Source organism: Dendrobates tinctorius, unplaced genomic scaffold (assembly GCF_039654945.1).
Source record: "Dendrobates tinctorius isolate UK_male_01 unplaced genomic scaffold, ASM3965494v1 ptg000029l, whole genome shotgun sequence".
Lineage (NCBI taxonomy): Eukaryota > Metazoa > Chordata > Amphibia > Anura > Dendrobatidae > Dendrobates > Dendrobates tinctorius.
In genome coordinates, this window is record NW_027361697.1 from 60,943,353 (window position 1) to 60,969,271 (window position 25,919).

General features: G+C 44.5%; 1 long non-coding RNA gene across 1 annotated transcript; it reads right to left on the reverse strand.

Moving 5' to 3' along the window:
• Positions 1-1,401: 1,401 nt before the first annotated feature.
• On the reverse strand, positions 1,402-24,502 carry LOC141085735 (uncharacterized). The gene is made up of 2 exons (XR_012231399.1): positions 24,382-24,502; positions 1,402-2,182 (listed from the first exon to the last, which is right to left on the reverse strand). It is a non-coding gene; the product is annotated as an uncharacterized lncRNA (long non-coding RNA).
• Between the last annotated feature and the right edge of the window lie 1,417 nt (positions 24,503-25,919).

Here is a 25,919-nt window from a genome sequence, read left to right on the forward strand (position 1 = left end):
CAAGAATTAGTGATTAAAATGTATTTTGCTTGTGGGAAAACCCCTATAAGCAGTCTACTGCTTTGCAAAATTAAAGATAAATTTCTCAGCAGACCCTGTATTGGCCCAGCCTTACACAGAGCATTATTTTGTAGTAGATGTTGTGCCTCAGGAGTAGGAGCAGTGTGTTCACAGTGTACACTGTCTCTCAGTCCAACTGTGTTTCTACTTTTCACGAAAATTTTTATCTTCCTAGATAAACTACAATATAGGTAATCATATATTGTTGGTGTCATTTCATAGCAATCTATAAAGGATGTGCTAAATGTGCTTTGTTCATTTCTAGATTTGATTTTGTAGAGACATTAAAGGAAATCACCCCTCCAGAGTCTCCTATATGGTCATGTCTGTCATAGGAAGCTGAATAAAATGATACAGTTTCATCTGCGATCTGATGTCTTATTCCAGATAAATCCACATTTAGCAGTTAAAGGAAATCTATCACTGGATGTTGAAGGCCTATGTAAATGGCCTGTGTCCGGTCTGATGGGCGGTGTTTCTTCTTTTTTCTCCACCCCATCCGTGGCCCCCGTCTGCGATCTTCTCCTGTATTAGAGTAGTTCTTCTCCATAGTTCGCGCGTGCGCAAAGCAATCTTGCTTCACGCATACGCCGTATTCTTTGCCCAACTGCGGGCAAAGCCGATAATCATTACTGTGCATTCACCGGTACACTATCTCCCGGGACACGGAACACAGCAAAATACTTCCGGGACATAGTGTACCGGCGCATGCACAGTAATGATTATCGACTTTGCCCGCAGTTGGGCAAAGCATACTGCGTGTGCACAAAGCAAGATTGCTTTGCGCACACGCGAACTATGGAGAAGGGGATTAGCAAATAAAGTAGAATGTGAGCAAAATATTTTTAAAAATAGGGAAAAAAATACAAAATTTCAAATCACTTTTTACCTTATTAAAAAGAAAAAAATATATATATTTGATGTCCCTGCATTAGTAAATATCTGATCTATCAAAGTAAAAAATAAAATAATCCGATTGTTACGGCGTAACGAGAAAAAAGTTGAAACGCCCAAATTTTTTGGTTGCAGCAAAATTGTAATAAAATGCAATAAGAGGGGATCAAAACATTGTACTTACCCCAAAATGGTATAATTTAAATCATCAGCTCAGGGTGCAAAAAATAAGCCCTCACACAGCCCCAGATCTTGAAAATTGAAAACGTTATGTGTCTTGGAAAATTGCGACACAAGCAAATAATTTTATTTACAAATTTTCCTCAAAATTTTCAACTCTTAAATAAAAAATATATATATATACGTTTCGTATCTGCTTAATCGTACTTATCTGGAAAATCATATTGCCAGATCAGTTTTACCTGAGTGAATAAAAACCCCAAAAGCAATTGTGGAATTGTTTATTTGCAAATTCGATGCACTTGGAAAATAGAAAAGTTATGACTATTGGAAGAAGGTGAGGAAAAAAATAAACTGAAAAAAATGGAAATTGGCCATGGTGGGAAGGATTTAAGTGGCATGCGCCTCAATGAATTTGGTACATTGTAATCGAGCAAGCCCTCCATTAACATTGGCTTGTGCACTGTCAGTCTTAATGAATAACTACCTTTGTATTTCTTCTCGGTGTTGCAATTTTGTTGTTGAAGATGAAGACTGTATTTTACCATTTCAAACTTTGGTAAAATTGCATCTTTAATTTGCATGGATATTGACAAGTGCTTAGGTAGTTTTGACAATATGATTACACTTTCCTCCTTTCTGTGATGGTATAAACCTCAGATTTAGGAAAAAAATAAGGGCAATTGATCCTCCATATTCTTCCCCAAGCAAGTGTCTTGTTTCATTGTTCTTTTATCAGACAGATTATAGGGGTTTATACTTAATATGGTTGTTGCCAAGTTACTCCATAGTACATAGCACCCAGAAGCCAACCGATCAGATGTGGAAATTGTCTGTGGTGGAGCCCAGTGGTGTCACTTGACGCTTATCGGCCCCAATGCAATATCACCAACAGTGCCGCCAACTAGCATGGGTCTTCAATAGTTTTGGTCTTCTCTTGTGGGCCAAACAGACTTTTTGGCCCCCTAACCTTTAGGGCATGGGTTTGACTTCAACCTCTTCACCCTCTGTAGTTATGCCCTAGGTGGTGCCTAAAACAGAAAAGGAACTGAAAAGAAGCAAGAAGGGTAAGTATAGTATACTAGATGGTGGCCCGATTCTAACGCATCAGGTATTCTAGAATATGTATGTAGTTTATTTATGAAGTTTTAATAATAATGCAATAATGCACCCCTAATCCTGATATGAATGGCCCTCTCACCCCCCCAATCCTGATATGCATGGTACCCCTCCCCCCTATCCTGGTATGCATGGTCCCCTCACCCCCCAATCCTGATATGCATGGTCCCCTCATCCCCCAATCCTGATATGCATGGTCCTCTCACCCCCCAATCCTGATATGCATGGTACCCCTCACCCCTCTTTCCTGGTAAGCATGGTCCCCTCAGCCCCCTTTCCTGGTATGCATGGTCCTGTCACCCCCCAATCCTGATATGCATGGTCCCCTCACCCCCCAATCCTGATATGCATGGTCCTCTCACCCCCTAATCCTGATATGCATGGTACCCCTCACCCCCAAATCCTGGTAAGCATGGTCCTCTCACCCCCCAATCCTGGAATGCATGGTCCTCTCACCCCCCAATCATGGTATGCATGGTCCTCTCACCCCTCTTTCCTGGTATTCATGGTCCCCTCACCTCCCTTTCCTAGTAAGCATGGTTCCTTCACCCCCCTTTCCTGGTATGCATGGTCCCCCTCACTCCACTTTCCTGGTATGCATGGTCCCGTCACCCCCCTTTCCTGGTATGCATGGTCCCCTCACCCCCCTTTCCTGGTATGCATGGTCCCCTCACCCCCCTTTCCTGGTATGCATGGTCCCCTCACCTCCCTTTCCTGGTATGCATGGTCCCCTTCACCCCCCTTTCCTGGTATGCATGGTCCCCTCACCTCCCTTTCCTGGTATACATTGTCACCCTCACCCCCCTATCCTGGAATGCATGGTCACCCTCACCCCTCTATCCTAGTATGCATGGTACCCTCATCCCCCTTTCCTGGTATGCATGGTCCCTTCACCTCCCTCTCCTAGTAAGCATGGTTCCCTCACCCCCCTTTCCTGGTATGCATGGTCCCCCTCACTCCCCTTTCCTGGTATGCATGGTCCCGTAACCCCCCTTTCCTGGTATGCATGGTCCCTTCACCTCCCTTTCCTGGTATACATGGTCACCCTCACCCCCCTATCCTGGAATGCATGGTCACCCTCACCCCTCTATCCTGGTATGCATAGTCACCCTCACCCCCCTATCCTAGTATGCATGGTACCCTCATCCCCCTTTCCTGGTATGCATGGTCCCCTCAACTCCCTTTCCTAGTAAGCATGGTTCCCTCACCCCCCTTTCCTGGTATGCATGGTCCCCCTCACTCCCCTTTCCTGGTATGCATGGTCCCGTAACCCCCCTTTCCTGGTATGCATGGTCCCCTCACCCCCCCTTTCTTGGTATGCATGGTCCCCTCACCCCCCTTTCCTGGTATGCATGGTCCCCTCACCTCCCTTTCCTGGTATACATGGTCACCCTCACCCCTCTATCCTGGTATGCATGGTCACCCTCACCTCCCTATCCTGGTATGCATGGTCACCTCACCCCCTATCCTGATATGCATGGTCACCCTCACCCCCCTTTCCTGGTATGCATGGTCACCCTCACCCCCCTTTGCTGGTATGCATGTCCCCCTCACCCCCCTTTCCTGGTATGCATGGTCCCCCTCATCCCCCTTTCCTGGTATGCATGAGCGGAGATCGCGGGCCGTCGGAAGGTGAGTATAACCTTTTGTTTATTTTAATTCTTTTTTTTACAGAGCCCTGCACCCGATTGAGCACTGTGCCCGACTGCGCCTGCCGCTGATTGGACCATTCAGCGGCAGGCGCAGCTTACCGTTCCAAATAGCTGCGCCTGTAGCCACGGGATTTTGGTTACAGACAGACATGATAAGACGATTATATATATATAGATGAGTCTAGTTTGGAAACTGAAAGCTTTTTCTTGACCTGATCTGGGGACATAAATTATTTAGTGGTCTTTTATGGAGTCTGAATTTACATAAGAATCTGGTAAGGTATTTGTGTTTATATTGATATTTGGTTTCAGTTTATCCATATAATATAAGTGGAAATAAACCACCTCACTTGAACGGCCCATGGGATGAAGAAGCAAGGATACGTGCAGCTACACGCAGGAAAATCCAGAAAAAAACTATTGATATCCCGTTTCTAAAATTCCAGACTTTATTAGAAAAAAGTAAGAGCACATGGGTACACATGTCATGGTGATCTATGCATGGACAACGCGGATCAAGCCCCCTTCTGGCATTCTTTCTCAATCAGAATCCGACTAAACTGTTTCTAGCCTCACGCAATATCATCTATCCTGTGACTAGAGTGTACATCAAGAGAAGAGAAAACAGCTAAACTGCAATGATATATTAAAAGGTACACCTCATATAATATATCCACTTTATTAAATATAAAATGCCAGATTAAAAACATATAACAGATAGCCCACCATAACTCCATCCAAAAATATAATCAGTTGAGCCCCAAGAAAATATATAGTCTGCATTAGACAAAATGTGCTAAGGGGCATAGAGACCTCAGCAATTACCATGATAAATATGAAAGAAATATCTAGGATATAATAATATGATAAACAAAAGGATCAAAACAATTAAGCTAATAATAACCCCTAAAGTGCAGGCACAGTATACTGCAAAACCATATGTGCCAATACATAGCAAAAAGATATATGTAATGTCAACATGTACCAAAAGGGTAATATGGTAATATAGGCCCCCATATGTCCGTCCTAGCTTCCATATATCTATTCTTGCCCCCATGTATCCATCCTGGCCCCCATATGTCCATCCTAGCCACCATATATCCATTTTTGTCACATGTATCCATCCAGGCCCCCATATGTCCATATTGGCCCCCACATATCCTTTGTCCATCCTGGCCCCCAAATATTTCTTATCTATCCTGACACCCACATGTCTCTTGTCCAGCCTGGCCCCCATATGTTCAGCCTGGCCCCCATATGTCACTTGTCTAGCTTGGTCCCCATATGTCCCTTGTCTATCCTGGCCCCCATATGTCCATCTTAGCCACCATATATCCATTTTTGTCACATGTATCCATCCTGGCCCCCATTTATTCATCCTGGCCCCCATATGTCCTTCCTGGCCCCCATATATTTCTTGTCTATCCTGACACCCACATGTCTCTTGTCCAGCCTGGCCCCCATATGTTCAGCCTGTCCCCCATATGTTACTTGTCCAGCTTGGTCCCCATATGTCCCTTGTCTATCCTGGCCCCCATATGTCCATCCTGGCCCTTATACAGTATGTCCCTTGTCCATCCTGGCCCCCAAATGTCCATCCTGGCCCCCACATGTCCAGTCTGGCCACCATATTTCCAGCCTGGTTCCCATATGTCGCATGTCCAGACTGGCCCCCATATGTCCCTTGTCCATTCTGGAGATGATATTTCCTTTGTCCATCCTGGCTTCCATTTATCCATCCTGGACCCCCATTTGACCATCCTGGCCCTTATATGTCCCTGGACCACAAATGTCCATCCTGCCCCTTATATGTCCCTTGTCCATCCTGGCCCCCACATGTCCTGCCTGGCCCCATATGTCTCATGTCCAGTCTGGCCCCCATATGTCCAGCCTGGCTCCCATATGTCCCTTGTCCATCCTAGCCCCGATATTTCCCTTGTCCATCCTGGCTTCCAGTTCTCCATCCTGGACCCCCATTTTTCCATCCTGGTCCTTATATATCCCTTGTCCATCCTGGACCCCACATGTGCCTTGTTCATCCTGGCTCCCATTTGTCCCTTGTCCATCCTGGCCCTCATATATCCATCCTGGCCCCCATATGTCCTCCTTGGCCCCCATATATCCATTCTTGCCCCCGTATATCCATTCTGGCCCCCATATTGCAATTCTGGCCTCCATATATCCATTCTGGCCCTCATATATCCATTGTGGCCCTCATATGACTATCCTAGTCCACATATATTCATTCTGGCCCCCATATATCCATCCTGGTCCCCATATATCCATTATTGCACCATGTATCCATCCTAGCCCCCATATATGCATTTTTGTCACATGTATCCATCCTGGCCCCCATGTATCCATCCTGGCCCCCATATGTCCAGCCTGGCCCTCACATGTCCCTTGTCCCTCCTGGCAGCAATAAGTCCCTTTTCCATCCTGGCCCCCATTTGTCCAGCCTGGCCCGATATGTCCCATGTCAAGCCTGGTCCCCATGTGTCCAGCCTGGCTCCCATATGTTGCTTGTCCAGACTGGCCCGCATATGTCCCTTGTCCATTCTGGCCCCCATATTTTCCTTGTCTATCCTGGCTCCCATTTGTCCCTTGTCCATCCTGGCCCCCCTATGTCCATCCTGACCCTTATATGTCCATCCTGATCCCCATATGTCCTTCCTGGCCGGCCCCCATGTATCCATTCTTGCCCCCATGTGTCCATTCTGGCCCCATATGCAAATTCTGGCCCCCATATATCCATTCTGGCCTTCATATATCCATCCTGGCCTCCATATGACCATCCTAGACACCATATATTCATCCTGGCCCCCATATGTCCATCCTGGCCCCCATATATCTATTCTTGCCCCCATGTATCCATCCTGGCCCCCATATGTCCATCCTAGCCCCTATATATCCATTTTTGTCACATGTATCCATCCTGACCCCCATGTATTTATCCTGGCCCCCATTTGTCCAGCCTGGCCCCATATGTCCCATGTCCAGCCTGGCCCTCATATGTCCCTTGCCCTTCCTGGCCACCATATTTCCATTGTCCATCCTGGCCTCCATTTGTCCCTTGTCGATCCTGGCCCCCATATGTCCATCTGGGCCTTACTGGCCCCCATTTGTGCCTTGTCCATTGTGGCCCCCATATATCCATCCTAGCCACCATATATCCATCCAGGCCCCCATTTGACCATCCTAGTCCCCATATTTCCATCCTGGCCCCATATGTCCTCAGTGGCTATTAAAAGTATATTTCTCTCTGAAATACCACAGCGTTTCAGAGACAAACATACATGGCTGTGATCGTGCAGCCAGTGGCTGACACATGCTGCCCCTGGTATGGGGATAGGTTCACATTAAACTGAAGATGTCTGAAAAGTGTTGTGGAATTCATTGAACTATATAAGTGTGTAAAATAAATAAAAAATAGAAACTGTATAAATGAAAGGTTTTAATTACAATAGTAGCGACATCAATAAATGTACTCCATGGGCATCAAATATCACTGATGTCAGTTACATTTGCCCAGCATTGAATGCGTTAATATTATGTGAGCAACACAGGCTTGAGTTGTTTGGGTCTATATTAAATATCCCCCATTCTTAGTACAAAGTGCTTTCCCGATCTCACAATTAGCACCACACATCGGACAAATTGCTCAAGATTTGGGTGTTTTAGGGGATTCCTATAATGAGTTGTGAGATCACTTTATGACGCGCTAATGAAAGGCCGTTACCTTCTAACACTCCACTAATGCACTGCACATCAAGCGAGCAGCGCCAAATCCTCTTTATATTACGAGAGCGGAGATTAAATTACACTTACACTGTGAGCTATAAAGCTTTATGGATCCTGTAGTAATTCTCCTAACTACTCCATTATGTAGAGCGCAAAGATTTCTTTGCAAGTCAAGAAATAATACATCAAGGGAACATTTACTGCTACACGCGGCTCTGGTAAAAATGTACGGTATCTTCTGTGAATTAAAGCTGAAACCTCTTTATGGGAAGACACAGAAATTCACTTCACTTTTCATTTAAGCCTTTCTGCCCTGGTTTATAGATGTCGAACCTTCACGCTCTTATTCCTGGCCGGCTAGCGGCACGCGTTATAAATGAGTATAAATTTCCGCATCTGACGAGCACCTCGCGGTCTCATGCCTAATGCGCAAAGTTAGGGAACAGCAGGTAAAAATTTCACAAACATCCTTATTTATGATCTTGTCCTTGGTCATAGAGGTGGGGGGGCGAAATTTCAATGTACTAAAATGAAAAGTATGATTAAGGAGACAGAGCGTGTTGACAAGGATAGTGGCCCGGCTGCCTCCATTCCCTGCTGAAAATATATAATACTTTTCTGACATCAATTTTAGATGGAATAGACATAGATGTGGTTTGGAGGAAAATGTAAAAAAATGAGATGCTTTGTGTTTTAACTCTATCATTCCTACAGGCAACTGTAGCCCACTACCATAATGAATTAATGGGCAGCCATTATATGCTCCTCTGCATGGTTGACTGTTGGGGTGCATGGTAGTTTTTATGTTTTTTTATATATACATTTTTATATACTGTATATAGTCTCATTGTTATTGAAATTTTGATTAATTTATTATTTATATTAATTTATTCTTTTTTATAAGATTGTTGGACTACGGGTGCATTATTACATAATCACCAGATCTGAGAAAATGTTGCTATTATTTTAGTGATTATTGTCAATTGTCAATTATCGTCGCCATTTCTTTTTTACTGTTGTCTGTTGTTATCCAGTGGTGTTTGTTTTCTTTTTTGTTTCTTAGAAATTATTTGTGACTTGAAGAATTTGATCAATTTGTAAGATGACAGCTCTCAAGTCATTGTAAATCTAACTCTACAAACATCGGTCTTTCAGGAATTTCTGCACTGTCAGTATAAGTGTACGCTGGAAAGCAGATATTATCATGTAATACACGTTCATTTAATCAGTTTGAATAATGTTACCTGTAGCAAAAGATAAGTAAAAAATCTGACCATTGTACTTAATAATGGAAAAGGAAATCATAAGAAAAAGAGTAAGGGTGTATAGTCAGTGGCATTTCTAAAATATGCTCTGTATCAGGGGTGGGCCATTAATTTTCCGAAGACACCTCCTGAGAGACCGAGACTGTTCTGGAGGGCCTAATCAATAGGATTAAATACATTCTGTTCACTATTAATATAACTGTATCACTTAATACTAAACAGAAATCATCTCTGCTGACTTGCTACTACTACTACTAATACATGTTATGATAGGGCTTAGTGTAACGTATCCTTACCACTAGCAGCTTATCAAGCCCATAAAATTTACTGCTTTTTATCAAATTTGTAAATCATATGTTCCTGTTATTCAGCCGTTGTGCCTTGATTAACAGCTCCCCCACACAGCATGATATCCCCACAATCCCCCACAGTATGATGTCCCCACAGCCCCCCAACACAGTATGATGCCCCCTCATCTCACCAGCATAGTATAATATAACTATGCACAGTATGATGTCCCCACAGTCCCCTAACACAGTATGATGCCCCCTCATCTCACCAGCAAAGTATAATATAACTATGCACAGTATGATGTCCCCACAGCTCACCAATATAGTATAATATAACTACACACAGTATGATGTCCCCACAGTCCCCTAACACAGTATGATGCTCACTCAGCTCACCAACATAGTATAATATAACTACACACAGTATGATGTCCCCACAGTCCCCTAACACAGTATGATGCTCCCTCAGCTCACCAACATAGTATAATATAACTACACACAGTATGATGTCCCCACAGTCCCCTAACACAGTATGATGCTCCCTCAGCTCACCAACATAGTATAATATAACTACACACAGTATGATGTCCCCACAGTCCCCTAACACAGTATGATGCTCCCTCAGCTCACCAACATAGTATAATATAACTACACACAGTATGATGTCCCCACAGTCCCCTAACACGGTATGATGCCCACTCATCTCACCACCATAGTATAATATAACTATACACAGTATGATGTCCCCACAGTCCCCTAACACAGTATGATGCTCCCTCATCTCACCAACATAGTATAATATAACTACACACAGTATGATGTCCCCACAGTCCCCTAACACAGTATGATGCTCCCTCAGCTCACCAACATAGTATAATATAACTACACACAGTATGATGTCCCCACAGTCCCCTAACACAGTATGATGCCCCCTCATCTCACCAACATAGTATAATATAACTACACACAGTATGATGTCCCCACAGTCCCCTAACACAGTATGATGCCCCCTCATCTCAACAACATAGTATAATATAACTACACACAGTATGATGTCCCCACAGTCCCCTAACACAGTATGATGCTCCCTCAGCTCACCAACATAGTATAATATAACTTCACTCAGTATGATGTCCCCACAGCTCACCAATATAGTATAATATAACTACACACGGTATGATGTCCCCACAGTCCCCTAACACAGTATGATGCCCCCTCATCTCACCAACATAGTATAATATAACTATACACAGTGCGATGTCCCCACAGTCCCCTAACACAGTATGATGCTCCCTCAGCTCACCAACATTTTCTAATATAACTACACACTGTTAGGGCTGGCGGAACACACCAAATAATAAAATAATAGTAAGGTGCGTTCTCAGCCCGGGGTCCACCGTGCAGGGGTGGTAAACTGCTGCTTAGTAATGGCAGAAGTATAAAGCGGTATACAAGAGGTCACACGTGGGTTAACGTCACCCAGTGTGAACAGAAGCGAACTCTGTTACGACACAGAGCCATGCCACCGCTGAACATAAATGCCGGAGCCTGTTAAAATCACAGCACTCGGCAAGAGAGCGCTCAGTATGCCGTCACAGAACTCAGCCCAAAGGACATGAGGTCTGAGTCCCTCTAGACCTTCTGAGTGCGCGGCGTCGCACCTGCAGACGCCACTATAGCTGCTGACTAAGGTGGAGTGTCGAGCACATGCACCGTGGCGTGCAGAGCCACCGGTGGACACTGATGTTAGTCTCAGAATCTGCCTCTACCTACACCTGGGTGCTTAACAGGCTAGGCTGCACAACACATGCGCGTACCAAGGGTAGGGGTTTCAAATGAGTCAGTCACCAGAGACATTCATACTTGCATACAACACTCACTCCTCATAGTCTGGTAATGCAGTCTATACTAGCGCATGGCCGAGCGGCCATGCGAACCATTTATAGCCGCGTCCTTCCGGGACCTTACTGACCTTTCTGATGGTCCAATCCTAGCTGGAGAAGGACCTAAGCATGTGACATCCGATCTTCAATGAGAGATCGTCCCACGGGCATGCTCAGTGGACCGAAAGGAGGACTTAGTCCCTGGAGTAGCTCGCTGCTGACCAGCATGCATTGCTATAGCTTTACCAGAGGTGGCAGCAGCAACCAAACCCACGGGGCTAGTCTGGGCAGAGCGCCGGGACAGACGAGTCTGCTGAGCAACCTTCTCTGCGGTTAGAGAGAAATGGGAGACCGCCGGAAGCAAGGCTCGGGATTCCCGCTGTGCAGCGACAGGAACCCGACGCCTAACACACACAGTATGATGTCCCCACAGCCCCCACATGCAGTATGATGCTCCCTCAGCTCACCAACATAGTATAATGTAACTACACACAGTATGAAGTCCCTACAGCCCCCACCTGCAGTATGATGTCCTTCAACACGGTAAGATGCCCCCTCATCTCACCAACATAGTATAATATAACTGTGCACAGTATGATGTCCCCACAGTCCCCTAACACAGTATGATGCTCCCTCAGCTCACCAACATTTTGTAATATAACTACACACAATATGATGTCCCCACAGCCCCCACATGCAGTATGATGCTCCCTCAGCTCACCAACATAGTATAATATAACTACACACAGTATGATGTCCCTACAGCCCCAACCTGCAGTATGATGTCCTCCAACACAGTATGATGCTCCCTCAGCTTACTAACATTTTATAATATAACTACACACAGTATGATGTCCCTACAGCCCCCACATGCAGTACGATGCTCCCTCAGCTCATCAACACTGTATAATTTAACTACACACAGTATGATGTCCCCACAGCCCCCACATGCAGTATGATGCTCCCTCAGCTCACCAACATAGTATAATATAACTACACACAGTATGATATCCCCACAGCCCCCACCTGCAGTATGATGTCCTCCAACACAGTATGATGCTCTCTCAGCTCACCAACATTTTATAATATAACTACACACAGTATGATGTCCCTACAGCCCCCACATGCAGTATGATGCTCCCTCAGCTCATCAACACTGTATAATATAACTACACACAGTATGATGTCCCCACAGCCCCCACATGCAGTATGATGCTCCCTCAGCTCACCAACATAGTATAATATAACTACACACAGTATGATATCCCCACAGCCCCCACCTGCAGTATGATGTCCTCCAATACAGTATGATGCTCTCTCAGCTCACCAACATTTTATAATATAACTACACACAGTATGATGTCCCCACAGCCCCCACATGCAGTATGATGCTCCATCAGCTCGCCAACATAGTATAATATAACTACACACAGTATGATGCCCCTACAGCCCCCACCTGCAGTATGATGTCCCCACAGCCCCTCAACACAGTTTGATGCCCCTCAGCTTACCAACATAGTATAATGTCTACTACACACAGCATGATGGCCCCACTGCTCCCCAATGTACTGTGACGACACTCACATGCAGTATGATTGCTCCTCAGCTCTCTATACAGTATGATGGGATGGATCTCACAAGTTATAATATAGAAAAAAAACAGCACACAAAATTATCTTCTTCAAAGTATTTGTAGCCTGAGGCTTGAGAAAGCGGAGGTCCCCCGAAACGTCACGGAAGGTGTGCTTCCTGGCAGCTGGTCAGTGTCTATGCCTTCCTGTTTGTGTCATCGTAGTGCATGAATGCGCATGGACAGCCTGCGCTAGAATCTAACTGCAGTTTGGGAGCTTATATAAGCCCGCAGTGCAGTCTGGAGACATTGTTCACAGTGTGATTATTAGAGATGAGCAAACTTGTTCGGAAAACAATCGCCAAACTCAAATTTAGCATGAACATAGCTCATTAGGATTCCTGTTTGGATTCCCAAGCATTTTTCCTAAAAATTGGCAAAAGTCGGCCAAAGTTTAGTAAATGACCAAGTTCACTAAGGGCTTTTTTAGACGTCAGTGATTCCAGTAGCAGAACGGACAACAAAATTTCCCGCACATGTGCACACTTATGATGCATGGATAACATCCCTATCTCATCAGTGTGACACATACCTGGGAATCAGCAGTACGGTACACGCTGTGCCCCGGCACTAGGTGCTGAAGTGAAGACAGCTCACATCATGATCCCCTTCTCGCGCTGTGATCAGCACTAGCAGGAGGCAATGCTGAGAGTTGTATTTAACTGTTAACAGCGAGAGCAAGCGACAGTTGATGAATAATTATAAAAAATGATGTGGGGTTCTACTGTATTTTTTATAATCAGTCAGGTAAAAGTGACAGCTTCGGGCTGCAATCCTCAGCTGTCAGCTTCTGCAAGCTGATTATCAAGAAAAGAAGGGCCCCCACGCCATACTTAGTTATTTAAGTAGTTAATTAAAAAAAAACGCATGGGATCCCTCCATTTTTGACAGCCAGCCAAACTAATACAGACAGCTGGGGGCTGGAATTCCCCAGCTGGTAAGAGGTAATCGATATTGCCCTCCCAGCCTAAAAAAAGCAGCCCATAGCCGCCCCCAAGAAAAGGTGCATCTATCTCTTTGCCCGGCTCTTCCCACTTGCCTTGTGGCAGTGACAAGTGAGGTTCATATTTGTGAAGTTGATGTCACCTTTGTATTGTCCATTGACATCAAGCCCATGGGTTAGTAATGGAAAGGCATCTATAAGATGCCCCCATTACTAACCTCATAGTCATATAGTCATATTGTACGAAAACACAGACACCCAGAATAAAGTACTTTAATTGAAATAATGACACAGCCTCCTTTAATCAATCTTAATTAAACCATACTCACTTCATCGCCCATTACAGTGAAGCCATTGTCCCCAGTATGAGAATTAAATTAATAAGCAACCATATTCCTCACACTGAAAAGATAATTCATTTGTCCCGCGGTGGGCCTAGTTCTGCTACATCTAGATGGCAGGCTGCATTGTTGCATGATACGACTATACAGCCTGCCATCCAGCAGAGACAATGTGTAGAGTCTGCTACTGTTGCTTAGTATCTCGCTGTGAACTCCTATGACCTGACTGATGTCACCATGAGCGTGTTAAAGTTTGCACGCTCGCGGTGCCATCAGAAGGGTCCTGTTAGTTCACAGCCAGTGAACTCAGTTCAACTCACTGATGTCAGTGCACCGTGGGAAAAGTTGTAAAGGCACTTTCTCAGCAGCTGCGAGGCACGGAAACCTCATATGAAACTTTGAGGGACATTTTAAGGATACTGGTTTCCAGGTGCTGGAACACCTGAAGGCTGTAAACTAAGGTTACCTTGGGTGTGTAATTTACTGTACTAGTAAATATATAAGAAAATAAACTAAAAAAAAATCGAGTGGGGTCCCCAGTAATTTTCATAAACAGCTGAGGGAAAGCTGACGGCTGGGGGCTACTGTTAATATTCTGGGAAAGAGACAATAATCATAAAGGTTCCCAGGCTATTAATATCAGTTTACAGCTGTAAATTGTAGTCTTTCCTGGTTATTAAAATGGGGAACCCCTCCAAAAGAATGACATGGGGTTCTCATGTATATTTGATAACCAGCCAGTCAAAACTGACTGCTGCTGGCTGTGAGCTTTAGCAAGGCTGGTTATCAAGAATAGAGGGGTCCCCACACCATATTTTTGCCCAGCTCTTCTCACTTGCCCTGTGGCAGTGGCAAGTGAGGTTCATGTTGGTGGGTTGGTGTCACCTTTATATTGCCCACCGACATCAAGCCCTTGGATTAGTAATGGAGAGGCATCTTTAAGACGCCTCTCCCTTTCTAATCCTTTAGTTATATTGTAACGAAACACACAGCCAGAATAAAGTCCTTTATTTGAAATAAAAACAAAACATAGTTTACCTTTTTTTATTTAAAAATAAAAAAACACAGTTATACTCACTTAACGCCCATGCCATTGAAGCCCTCTTCTCTTGTAATAAAACAATGGATTATGGCGTAGGACAGAACAACAGACAGGTGAGGGATATGGTTGTTTTTTATTTTTGTTTTATTACAGGAGACCATTGCTTCAGTGGAATGGGCAATCATGTGATTATGGTTTAATTTAGATTCAGTAAAGGAGTCTGTGTCATTCTTTAACTTAAATGACTTTATTCTGGTGATGTTGCTTTTTTATACAATGTGACAATGGGGTTATTAAAGGATGCATCTTATAGACGCCTCTTCATTACTAACCTCTGGGCTTTATGTCACCTGACAATACAAAGATGACATCAACCCCCAACTATTACCCCACTTGCCATCACACCAGGGCAAGTGGGAAGAGCAGGGCAAAGCACCAGAATTGGGGCATCTAATAGATGCACCTTTTCTGGTGCGGCTGTGGGCTGCTATTTTAGGCTGGGGGTCCAATATCCATGACCACTTCCAAACATGAGAATACCAGCCCCAAGCTGTCTGCTTTAGCAAATTTGGTTGTCAAAAATGGGGTGGACCCTACGCTGTTTTTTTAATTATTTATTTAAATTATTTAAAAAATGGTGAGGGTACCTCTCTATTCTTGATAACCAGCTTGACTAATGCTGACAGCTGAGAGTTGCAGCCTGTAGCCGCCAGTTTTACCTGGCTGATTATCAAAAATACAGGGAAACCTACATAATTTTTTAAAATGTATTTATAGCGCTGATGAATGATTCCATCCGCGGTGCCTGTTCTAGCTGTTATCAACGGCAGCAGGCATATTGCTGCAATCTCACTCTGTCATCTGACAGATCGGCAATGACAACCACAGGGGTTTCTGGCAGACCCCGGGTAGTCATGCCAAGCCATTGGCGCCCCACCGTCATGTGACAGGGGCACCGATGGGCGTGGTTTGTGATGCTCTTTCGGCTGGATAGTCTGGATAAGGATTTGGGATGCAATTCATTAAGATGTTTATTCCAGAAATCTGATGTTAGCATCTTTAAGAAGTTGCAATATTTTTGCATAACTTGGCAACTGTTCAAAAATATTGCGACTTTTGGTGTTTTAAATACCAATCCTAATCAACTACTCTAATATGGGCATATCATGGGGATGGAGTGTCCAGGCCTGCCTGTCAAATCCACCATGTTATGTCACTAAAGTGGTGCAACATTCTACAAGAATGTACTTCAGCCCTTGGCTTGCATACACTTTTGGCGACAACGCAATCTGGATATCAGATGAGCCTGATTCACTAAGCAGCGCACGCTGCTTAATGAATTAGTTTGGTGTACTCCAGCGAGTGCTTTATTAAGACTGGCATACACTATCACAGTCATAATGAATCGCCCCCAAGGCTTTTGAAGAAGTTTAAAAACTGGTAGAAGAATTTTATCATAAATGTCTTGTCAACGTTTGGATATATCACATTCAATTGGCAAAAAAAGATGGAGTACATTATAAAAGTTTCCCATTACAAAATGTCCTGTGAGACATGCATTCAAGCATTTATTTATACCTTAAATCTAATTATCTGACCATGTGCTTTCCTATTATTCCTATTACAAGCAATAATATGACTGTTCAGACACCTCATAAACAGAACCATTCACAAAATTTTACATTTTGAACAGGGCACACTATACAATAGTGGCTGCAGGGCGGAATAAAACATTTTTGTGACTTTTTTATTTTGCCTCTCTGTTGCAGAGATATTAGTACCTAATGAGTTAACTGTTGTTAAATCCAAGTGGTGCTATAAATTACTTCTCACAGAGATGTGCTCTCCTTGTATGAGTTGCCTAATCATAAGCAACACCGCAAAAAAGAACACGCCCCACAATACTTTAGATTTCTCAGTGTCTAAGGTGTGATGCTACAGCTCTGATCTCCTCTGATTAGAGCACAGATGACTCACACTTTTCAGATAAGGTACCAAGGGACAGTACAACAGAATTTATCTGTGTTACATTACAAACCCTTTTATCAGCTCGCCTCCTCTCAAAACACAGTCAGCTCTGCTGTACTGCCCCTTCACCAGTGCTGCCTGTCTGGAAAGGAGTCACACTTATGTTTGTTGTGCTAAGAGCAATTTGTAATCACTCTGAAGTGACAGCACAAGAAACTAAAGAAACTACTCTTATGTGAGATGTAATGCCACTAAGTTCCGCTCTCACTGCAGAGGGATTACAATATGCTGTGAGCCTAACAGACATAAATCTGCTTACTGACACATCTTCGGATAGGCAGTGTTGGAGAAGGGGTAGTACAGCAGAGCTGACGGTGCTATGACAGGAGAGCTCATATAATGGTTTGTAATGTGACACAGCTAAACTCAGCAGGACTTTCTAATTGTACAGAAGGTTAGACCAGGAGATCAGATAATACCCATTAGGACTTAACAAATGTTAATTCATTAGGTTCTAAACACTTTGATTGTTGATATCTCTGCGATTGTAAGTACTTTGATTGTTGATATCTTTGAGAGGCAAAGTTAAACAAAAAAAGCTTTTATTTCACTCTGCAGCCACTATTACATCATATGCCCATTTCAACATGAAAAATATGGTGAAAGGTCCTTAAGATTTAACTAGACAACATTCTAATTCCCTAAACAGCCACTATCTGATAAAAGCTTTAAAACCCTCACTGCCATCTTGTTACATGATACTCTCCCAATGTTGCTGTTTGTGACAACAGCCTCCAGTGTAACATTTAAATTCCATTACTATCATTTTCCAGAAAACAAGGAAAAAAGGTATAAAAAAAAAAGATTCTGTTACGGTTTTAGAGACTGGATAATCTTTCAGGTAGCCAAAGTTGTTTATTTTACCAACAGCTGCAAGTCCAACTTCTCTAACCACCAATAATCAGCTGTTTTAGGCAAGGAACCTGCAATTGGCCATGCTGCAGCAGTTACAGAGGAAATGCAGCAGTACCTGCTTGCCATTCAAACGGTCAACTACGTAGTGCAGGTGTGCCTAACCTACTTGTGTCTTAAGTGGCCTGCAGGTCCCTGCTGTGCAGCTCACATTAGTGGAAGCTGTAAAAAGTATTAAAAGGTATCAAAATATATATACTACATTCATACAACATACATACATACTAAATACATACTACATATACTGTATACTACATTCATACAACATACATACATACTACATACATACATACTACATATATACTACATTCATACAACATACATACATACATACTACATACATACTACATACAGTTGTGGCCAAAGGTATTGACATCCCTGCAATTCTGTCAGATAATACTCAGTTTCTTCCTGAAAATGATTGCAAACACAAATTCTTTGGTATTATTATCTTCATTTAATTTGTCTTAAATGAAAAAGCACAAAAGAGAATGAAGCAAAAAGCAAAACATTAATCATTTCACACAAAACTCCAAAAATAGGCCAGACAAAAGTATTGGCACCCTCAGCCTAATACTTGGTTGCACAACCTTTAGCCAAAATAACTGCGACCAACCGCTTCCGGTAACCATCAATGAGTTTCTTACAATGCTCTGCTGGAATTTTAGACCATTCTTCTTTGGCAAACTGCTCCAGGTCACTGATATTTGAAGGGTGCCTTCTCCAAACTGCCATTTTTAGATCTCTCCACAGGTGCTCAATGGGATTCAGGTCTGGACTCATTGCTGGCCACCTTAGAAGTCTCCAGTGCTTTCTCTCAAACCATTTTCTAGTGCTTTTTGAAGTGTGTTTTGGGTCATTATCCTGCTGGAAGACCCATGACCTCTGAGGGAGACCAAGCTTTCTCACACTGGGCCCTACATTATGCTGCAAAATTTGTTGGTAGTCTTCAGACTTCATAATGCCATGCACACGGTCTAGTGCCAGAGGCAGCATAGCAACCCCAAAACATCAGGGAACCTCCACCATGTTTGAGTGTAGGGACCGTGTTCTTTTCTTTGAATGCCTCTTTTTTTCTCCTGTAAACTCTATGTTGATGCCTTTGCCCAAAAAGCTCTACTTTTGTCTCATCTGACCAGAGAACATTCTTCCAAAACGTTTTAGGCTTTTTCAGGTAAGTTTTGGCAAACTCCAGCCTGGCTTTTTTATGTCTCGGGGTAAGAAGTGGGGTCTTCCTGGGTCTCCTACCATACAGTCCCTTTTCATTCAGACGCCGACGGATAGTACGGGTTGACACTGTTGTACCCTCAGACTGCAGGGCAGCTTGAACTTGTTTGGATGTTAGTCGAGGTTCTTTATCCAACATCCGCACAATCTTGCGTTGAAATCTCTGTCAATTTTTCTTTTCCGTCCACATCTAGGGAGGTTAGCCACAGTGCCATGGGCTTTAAACTTCTTGATGACACTGCGCACGGTAGACACAGGAACATTCAGGTCTTTGGAGATGGACTTGTAGCCTTGAGATTGCTCATGCTTCCTCACAATTTGGTTTCTCAAGTCCTCAGACAGTTCTTTGGTCTTCTTTCTTTTCTCCATGCTCAATGTGGTGCACACAAGGACACAGGACAGAGGTTGAGTCAACTTTAATCCATGTCAACTGGCTGCAAGTGTGATTTAGTTATTGCCAACACCTGTTAGGTGCCACAGGTAAGTTACAGGTGCTGTTAATTACACAAATTAGAGAAGCATCACATGATTTTTAGAACAGTGCCAATACTTTTGTCCACCCTCTTTTTTATGTTTGGTGTGGAATTATATCCAATTTGGCTTTAGGACAATTCTTTTTGTGTTTTTTCATTTAAGACAAATTAAATGAAGATAATAATACCAAAGAATTTGTGTTTGCAATCATTTTCAGGAAGAAACTGAGTATTATCTGACAGAATTGCAGGGGTGTCAATACTTTTGGCTACAACTGTACATTTAAAAAAAACTGCTGGAAAAAATAATTTAGAGTGCATGTGAACAAGTGCTGAGTCGTATATTAGAGCCACAGATGTTTTTTTTAACACTCTCAGTGTATTTTGAAGATACTGACATGTTTTACAAACACAACATGATCTAAGGCTGGTTTCACATTAGCGCATTTTCAGCGCGCGCACGGCCGGGGGTAGCTCCGCCCCCGATCCGGCTCTCTGCCCGGCGTGCCCGCCCCTTCCTTGTAGCGCCGCCTACTAGCGGACAGCGGCGCCTGCGATCGGCGCACCCTATCTTTAGCATAGGGTGCGCCGATCGTGCGCAGGCCGTGCGCTAGTTGCGCTTTGACCTGCGCTGCGCACTTTTGACGGTGCGCCGTGCGCGCCAAAATCCGAAAAGTTTGATTTTGGCGCGCACGGCGCACCGTCAAAAGTGCGCAGCGCAGGTCAAAGCGCAACTAGCGCATGGCCTGCGCACGATCGGCGCACCCTATGCTAAAGATAGGGTGCGCCGATCGCAGGCGCCGCTGTCCGCTAGTAGGCGGCGCTACAAGGAAGGGGCGGGCACGCCAGGCAGAGAGCCGGATCGGGGGCGGAGCTACCCCCGGCCGTGCGCGCGCTGAAAATGCGCTAATGTGAAACCAGCCTAAGTGATGTTTTTATCGTGCATTTTACCATAGACTTTTCAAAGGTAAATGAAAACACTAGAAAAATGTGTATCAAAAACATACGTATAAAACTGCATAAAAATTAAGTGATTTAAAAAAAAGTGAGAAAAAGCTGAAAAAAAATCATCTGTGATAAGGAAGTCTAAGAGAAAAGTTCTTTATGGAATCTATTTTATTCTATTTTAAGAATTATCTTTTGTCATAGCCTAAGACTTCACATGTGCCACATCTTATCAGTAGCATAGCTACCAAGGGGCAGAGGAGGTAGTTACCACAGAGCTACGCTAACCTTAACTAACACAGTTAAGCCTCCCGTACAGTTAAGGCCCATGGTAGAGCACAGAGACACGATTTCCCTGCACTATCACTCTGTACTGTAGACTGCAGGTCGCTTTAAGCATGGGGTCTACAGAACGGCTGAGAATCAGACGCACGCGCAGGACGTCAAAGCTACAGCGCAATAAGTTTCTGATGTTCTTTTATTTTGATTAAAACTTGCTTGGGCATCATAAACAATGGGGGACCCTCATACAGTGTGGGAGGGCTGATACATTATAGATGTAAGGGGTTGAAGGTTTTACCCCTTTAAGTTCCCAATGCTGCTAATGTATGTATATATTCATGTATATTTTATTGACACGAGATTTCTTTATTATGCTGTGTCTATGATGTGTAGAGCAGGTTATTTAATGTATTATTGTTATAGGGCTACTAGATGGGACACTGAGGTGTATATACTGTAGGACAATAGAGGGTACAGTGAGAATGTAAATAGTTAACATAGGAGGGGTGACTTAGTTTAAGGGAAGGGAGATTCCTGGTTAGGGACAGTGGGGGCGAGGGCACCCATAGAGCTCGGGTGGCCTCTGGCCCGGGCAAGTTAGATACCCCGCAACGTTTATACAGACGTGAAAGCCCTGTCATCCAGAACATGGGGAACAGCATCACCAAGAACTAGTGCAAGGAGCAGAAAATTTACAGCTGGAGTGCAAACAGCATAGCTAAAGCTACAGAAGTTTTCTAGAGAAGAAACTACACGGCAGCACAGACGGGCGGTTATTCATCATTTGGCAGTTCCTAGCATGGGCAGACACCCTCATGGCCGGGGATGCCCTTATAAAGTGTGGGGCCCATTATACAGTTTGGGGCTAAGGCAGCTGCCATTATACAGTTTAGGAGCTAAACTGGGGGCCATTACACATTTTTGGGGCTAATGTGGAGCCCATTTTACAGTATAGGAGCTAATGTGGGACCCATTATACAGTATAGGAGCAAATGTGGAGCCTATTATACAGTATAGGATCTGATATATCATTATACAGTATAGGAGCGAATGTGGGGCCAATTAAGCAATATAGGAGCTAATGTGGAGCCAATTATTGTCATGCCCGCCATGTCCGTTATGCCTGTCATGCCCGCCATGTCCGTTATGCCTGTCATGCCCGCCATGTCTGTTATGCCGCATGATCCCTGGAGCAGTGTGCACGTGCACTGAATTCTCATACCCATTATGTCTCATGCTGCAAGATCCCTGGAAGCAGTGTGCACATGCACCTCGTGACTATTGTGCTGCAAGATGCCTGGAACAGTGTGCACGCGCACCTTACCTCATGGCTGCACGCCGTTGCTAGGTAACCATCCGTCTCTGCTCTGATTCTGCAATCCTCTAGGTATTCCTGGAGCCCCTGATCATGTGACCTTTCCTATCTTCCAGCACCGTCTGATTCTGCAATCCTCTAGGTATTCCTGGAGCCCCTGATCATGTGACCTTTCCTCTGTTCCAGCACTGTCTGATTCTGCAATCCTCTCTGTATTCCTGGAGCCCCTGATCATGTGACCTTCTCTATGGTTCAGCCCAGTCTGATCGAGCAACGCTCTCTATGACCCTGGAGGAACTGAACCGGAAGTCCTTCCCTGATTCTGACCCGGAAGTGCAGGTGCTATGGTGCTATATCAGACCACCCCTTCCTATGGTCGGGGCCTGAGTATTGTGTTGCTTCCCTGCATGGCTGCTTGGTCTGCTTGGTCGCTCCCTGTGTTCTGTGCCTCTGAACCGGAAGTCCTTCCCTGATCCTGACCCGGAAGTGCAGGTGCTATGGTGCTATATCAAACCACCCCTTCCTATGGTCGGGGCCTGAGTATTGTGTTGCTTCCCTGCAACGCTGCTTTGTCTGCTCGGTCGCTCCCTGTGTTCTGTGCCCCTGCACTCTGATCTGTCGTCCGTCTCTGCACACGCTCTGTGCTTGTACTCCGCCTCTTGTCTCGTGCCTTGTCTTGTGTTTGTCCATTGTGCCATGTTTTGTCCGTGTCAGGCTTGGACTTGTAGTCCTTCCGGTGTTCTCTGCCTTGCCTGCTTTGCCATGTCTTGCCTTTCCTATGCTTTGCCTTGTGGTCCTCCCTATGTTCTCTGTCTTTGCTTGTTCTTCCTTCCTCTTACCTATGGTGCTCTGTTGTGCCTCCTGGCACTTGCACCATTCCTCCTCTCTTACCTATGGTGCTCTGTAGTGCCTCCTGGCACACGCACCATTCCTCCTCTCTTACCTTTTGTGCTCTCTAGCACATTTCATGCTAGTCTCAAGGTTCTCCCTTGACCCGGCTCTGGGCTTCGGCTTACGCTCCGCTGCTAGCTCTGTTCTCGCTCTGACCTGACTCTGTGTTTCTGCCTACGTTCTGCTCCTTGTTCCGCTCCTTGTCTTGCCTTGCCTTGTTTCTTGCTTTGCTTTGCCTTGTTTCTTCGCGTGCCCTTTGCATGCGCCTGGCCTTCCTAGCCTCCTGCTTGTGCCTCAGCCGTGCCCCCCCTAGCCGTGCCCGCCTGCTTGTGCCTCAGCCGTGCTCGTCTGTCAGTGACAGCTGTGTCGCCTGCTATGCCCCAGCCGGGTTCGCTGGAGTCGTACCCGCCTGTTTGTGCTGCAGCCCGTCCAGCTTGCCAGTGCCCCAGCCATGCTCTCTGTGCTTCCTTGCACCCACGCTGTCTCTGCACTGTGATTTGCGTGCTTCTTTTAGCTCGCGCAGGTCCTCGCCTGCCCTGTGGCATACCTCCCCGTGCTTCTGTAAAAGTACGTGCAGGTTTTGCCATGTACCCTGTCGTGCCCTCTTGAACGCACAGGTCCTAGCCTATACCCTGTAAGAACAAAACCGTTGGCACAACCCTGAGAATTGTAGGTGGTGCCCAAGTAGGATCCCAATCCGTGAACTAAGTATATATAAACTTGGCACACACCAAAGGTTTCTGATGCAGAAAGGTGATTTTTAATTATATAACAGTACATACATACACACACGTTTCGGTCTAGGACCTTCATCAATGTACTGTGAAATATAAATAAAGATGAAAAAAATACAATTAAAAAAGAAAGTATATACAACAATATATGGGTTTTCCAGGTAAACACTTTTGAAAAAAATGCTGAGACATCGGTCACATTATCGCACATGTTAGATATTGGCAGGGAGTAATAAGTAATCATGAAGAGCAAGATCAACGTAGAAAAGAACACACATACCGATATATTGTACTGTGAGTTTCTTAGTGACTGGGCTTTGTGAGATAGACCTGGGGGAGGATAAAGGTGCTATAATAGCCAATATAACTTAGTAAGTGGTGAGATGGTTTGTGTTACCTAAGTTACATACCAATCCTGTGAGGAGGCACATGAAGCCGTCCCACTGCTAAAGGCAAAGAATAGCACTGGAGTAATACTACAGAGACGTGACGTGAAGTCACAAAATCTGTCTATATGAGGCAAAGAACTCTTACCGTGGTGGTTAGTGGAGTGTGGACGCGGTATCCGCCGCGAATCCCAAGCGCTGCAGAGTGTGAGAGTGGCAGGGTTATATAACCCTGTGAATTATGAGCCCTGGTTGGGGGCGCGCCACCGGAAGTCAGTGGGCGTGTATTAGACACGTCACCAAAAGCTCCGGACGCCGAGAGAGACATAGAGGGGGCGTGTCAGCAGGGAGCACTGGGAGTGTACTACTGCCTGTCAGGCTGGCTTACAGAGCAGAGCGGTGGACATTAGTGAACTATCCTGGGTTAACTACCGCAGCGCCGACATCGTAGGTGCCAGTGGTGAAGATAGTGGCTATTCAGTGCTTTGAGGGTGACGATTCAAACAATCACAGTTGTTGGTTCTGTAAATGAGACATAATTAAATTAGTATCCATGACATTCAATGTACAGTGGCATTAAAGAGTACATTATTTATAGCATTAACCCAGTAGTGACATTGTAGAGAACAAAAAGGGAGGAAAAATATATCAGATGGTGTCAGACATTATACTTGTAAGAAGGCCTGTGAATCATAGTCTTTATTTAACCCCTTGGGTGTCAGGGTATTGAGTTCATGAATCCAATAGGCCTCTCTCCTTTTTAATATGTTAATGCGGTTGCCTCCTCTACGTGAGGTATGAACCTGCTCAATGACTTGAAATTTTAATTGAGCAATGGTGTGGCCCGCAGTAATGAAATGATATGGGATGGGGAGAAGCATGTTCTTGCATCTGATCGTAGACTTATGCTTGGATATACGGTCTCTGATGTGTTGTGTGGTTTCCCCTACATAGAGTAAACCACACGGACATTTGATAATGTATACTACAAACGAGCTGTCGCAGGTGTAATATTCACGGATATTAAATTTTTTACCAGTATGGGGATGGTAGAAGAAATTACCTTTCTGTACGTTATTACATTGCGTGCATTGCAGGCAGGGGAAAGTGCCGAATTTAGGATTTGATAAGAAACGTTGTTGATTCTTTAGAGGGCCAGGGGAGCCAATATCTGCTTTAATCAGAGTGTCACGGACATTCCGTGGTCTCCTAAAACAAGGTAAAAAGGGTACTCTGAATGCCTCTACATTCGGGTGAGCCGTAGAGAGGAGATGCCAATGACGTCTAATGCTGGAATGAATACGATAAGCAAAGGGATGGTAGTCATGAACGAAAGAAATGCGATTGGCGGTCTTAGATTCCCTTGGGGGGGAAAGGTCCACATCATTTAACACACTCGTTGGATATCCCCTCTCAAGGAATTTTGTACGCATTTCGTCCATGCGTATTTTTTGAACCCCTGTATTAGACACAATCCTCTGAACCCTTTTGAATTGTGACTTGGGGATCGCGTTTTTCAATTTAGTGGGATGGAAGCTTTCGTAATGAAGCAAACTATTGCGATCAGTGGGTTTCCTATAGAGATCAGTGGATAGGTGTCCCAAATCATCCTTCATGACTACCGTATCAAGGAAATTGATTTGTTCAAGGTGATAGGTCATGGTGAAGCTCAGTCCAGGCCAGGCT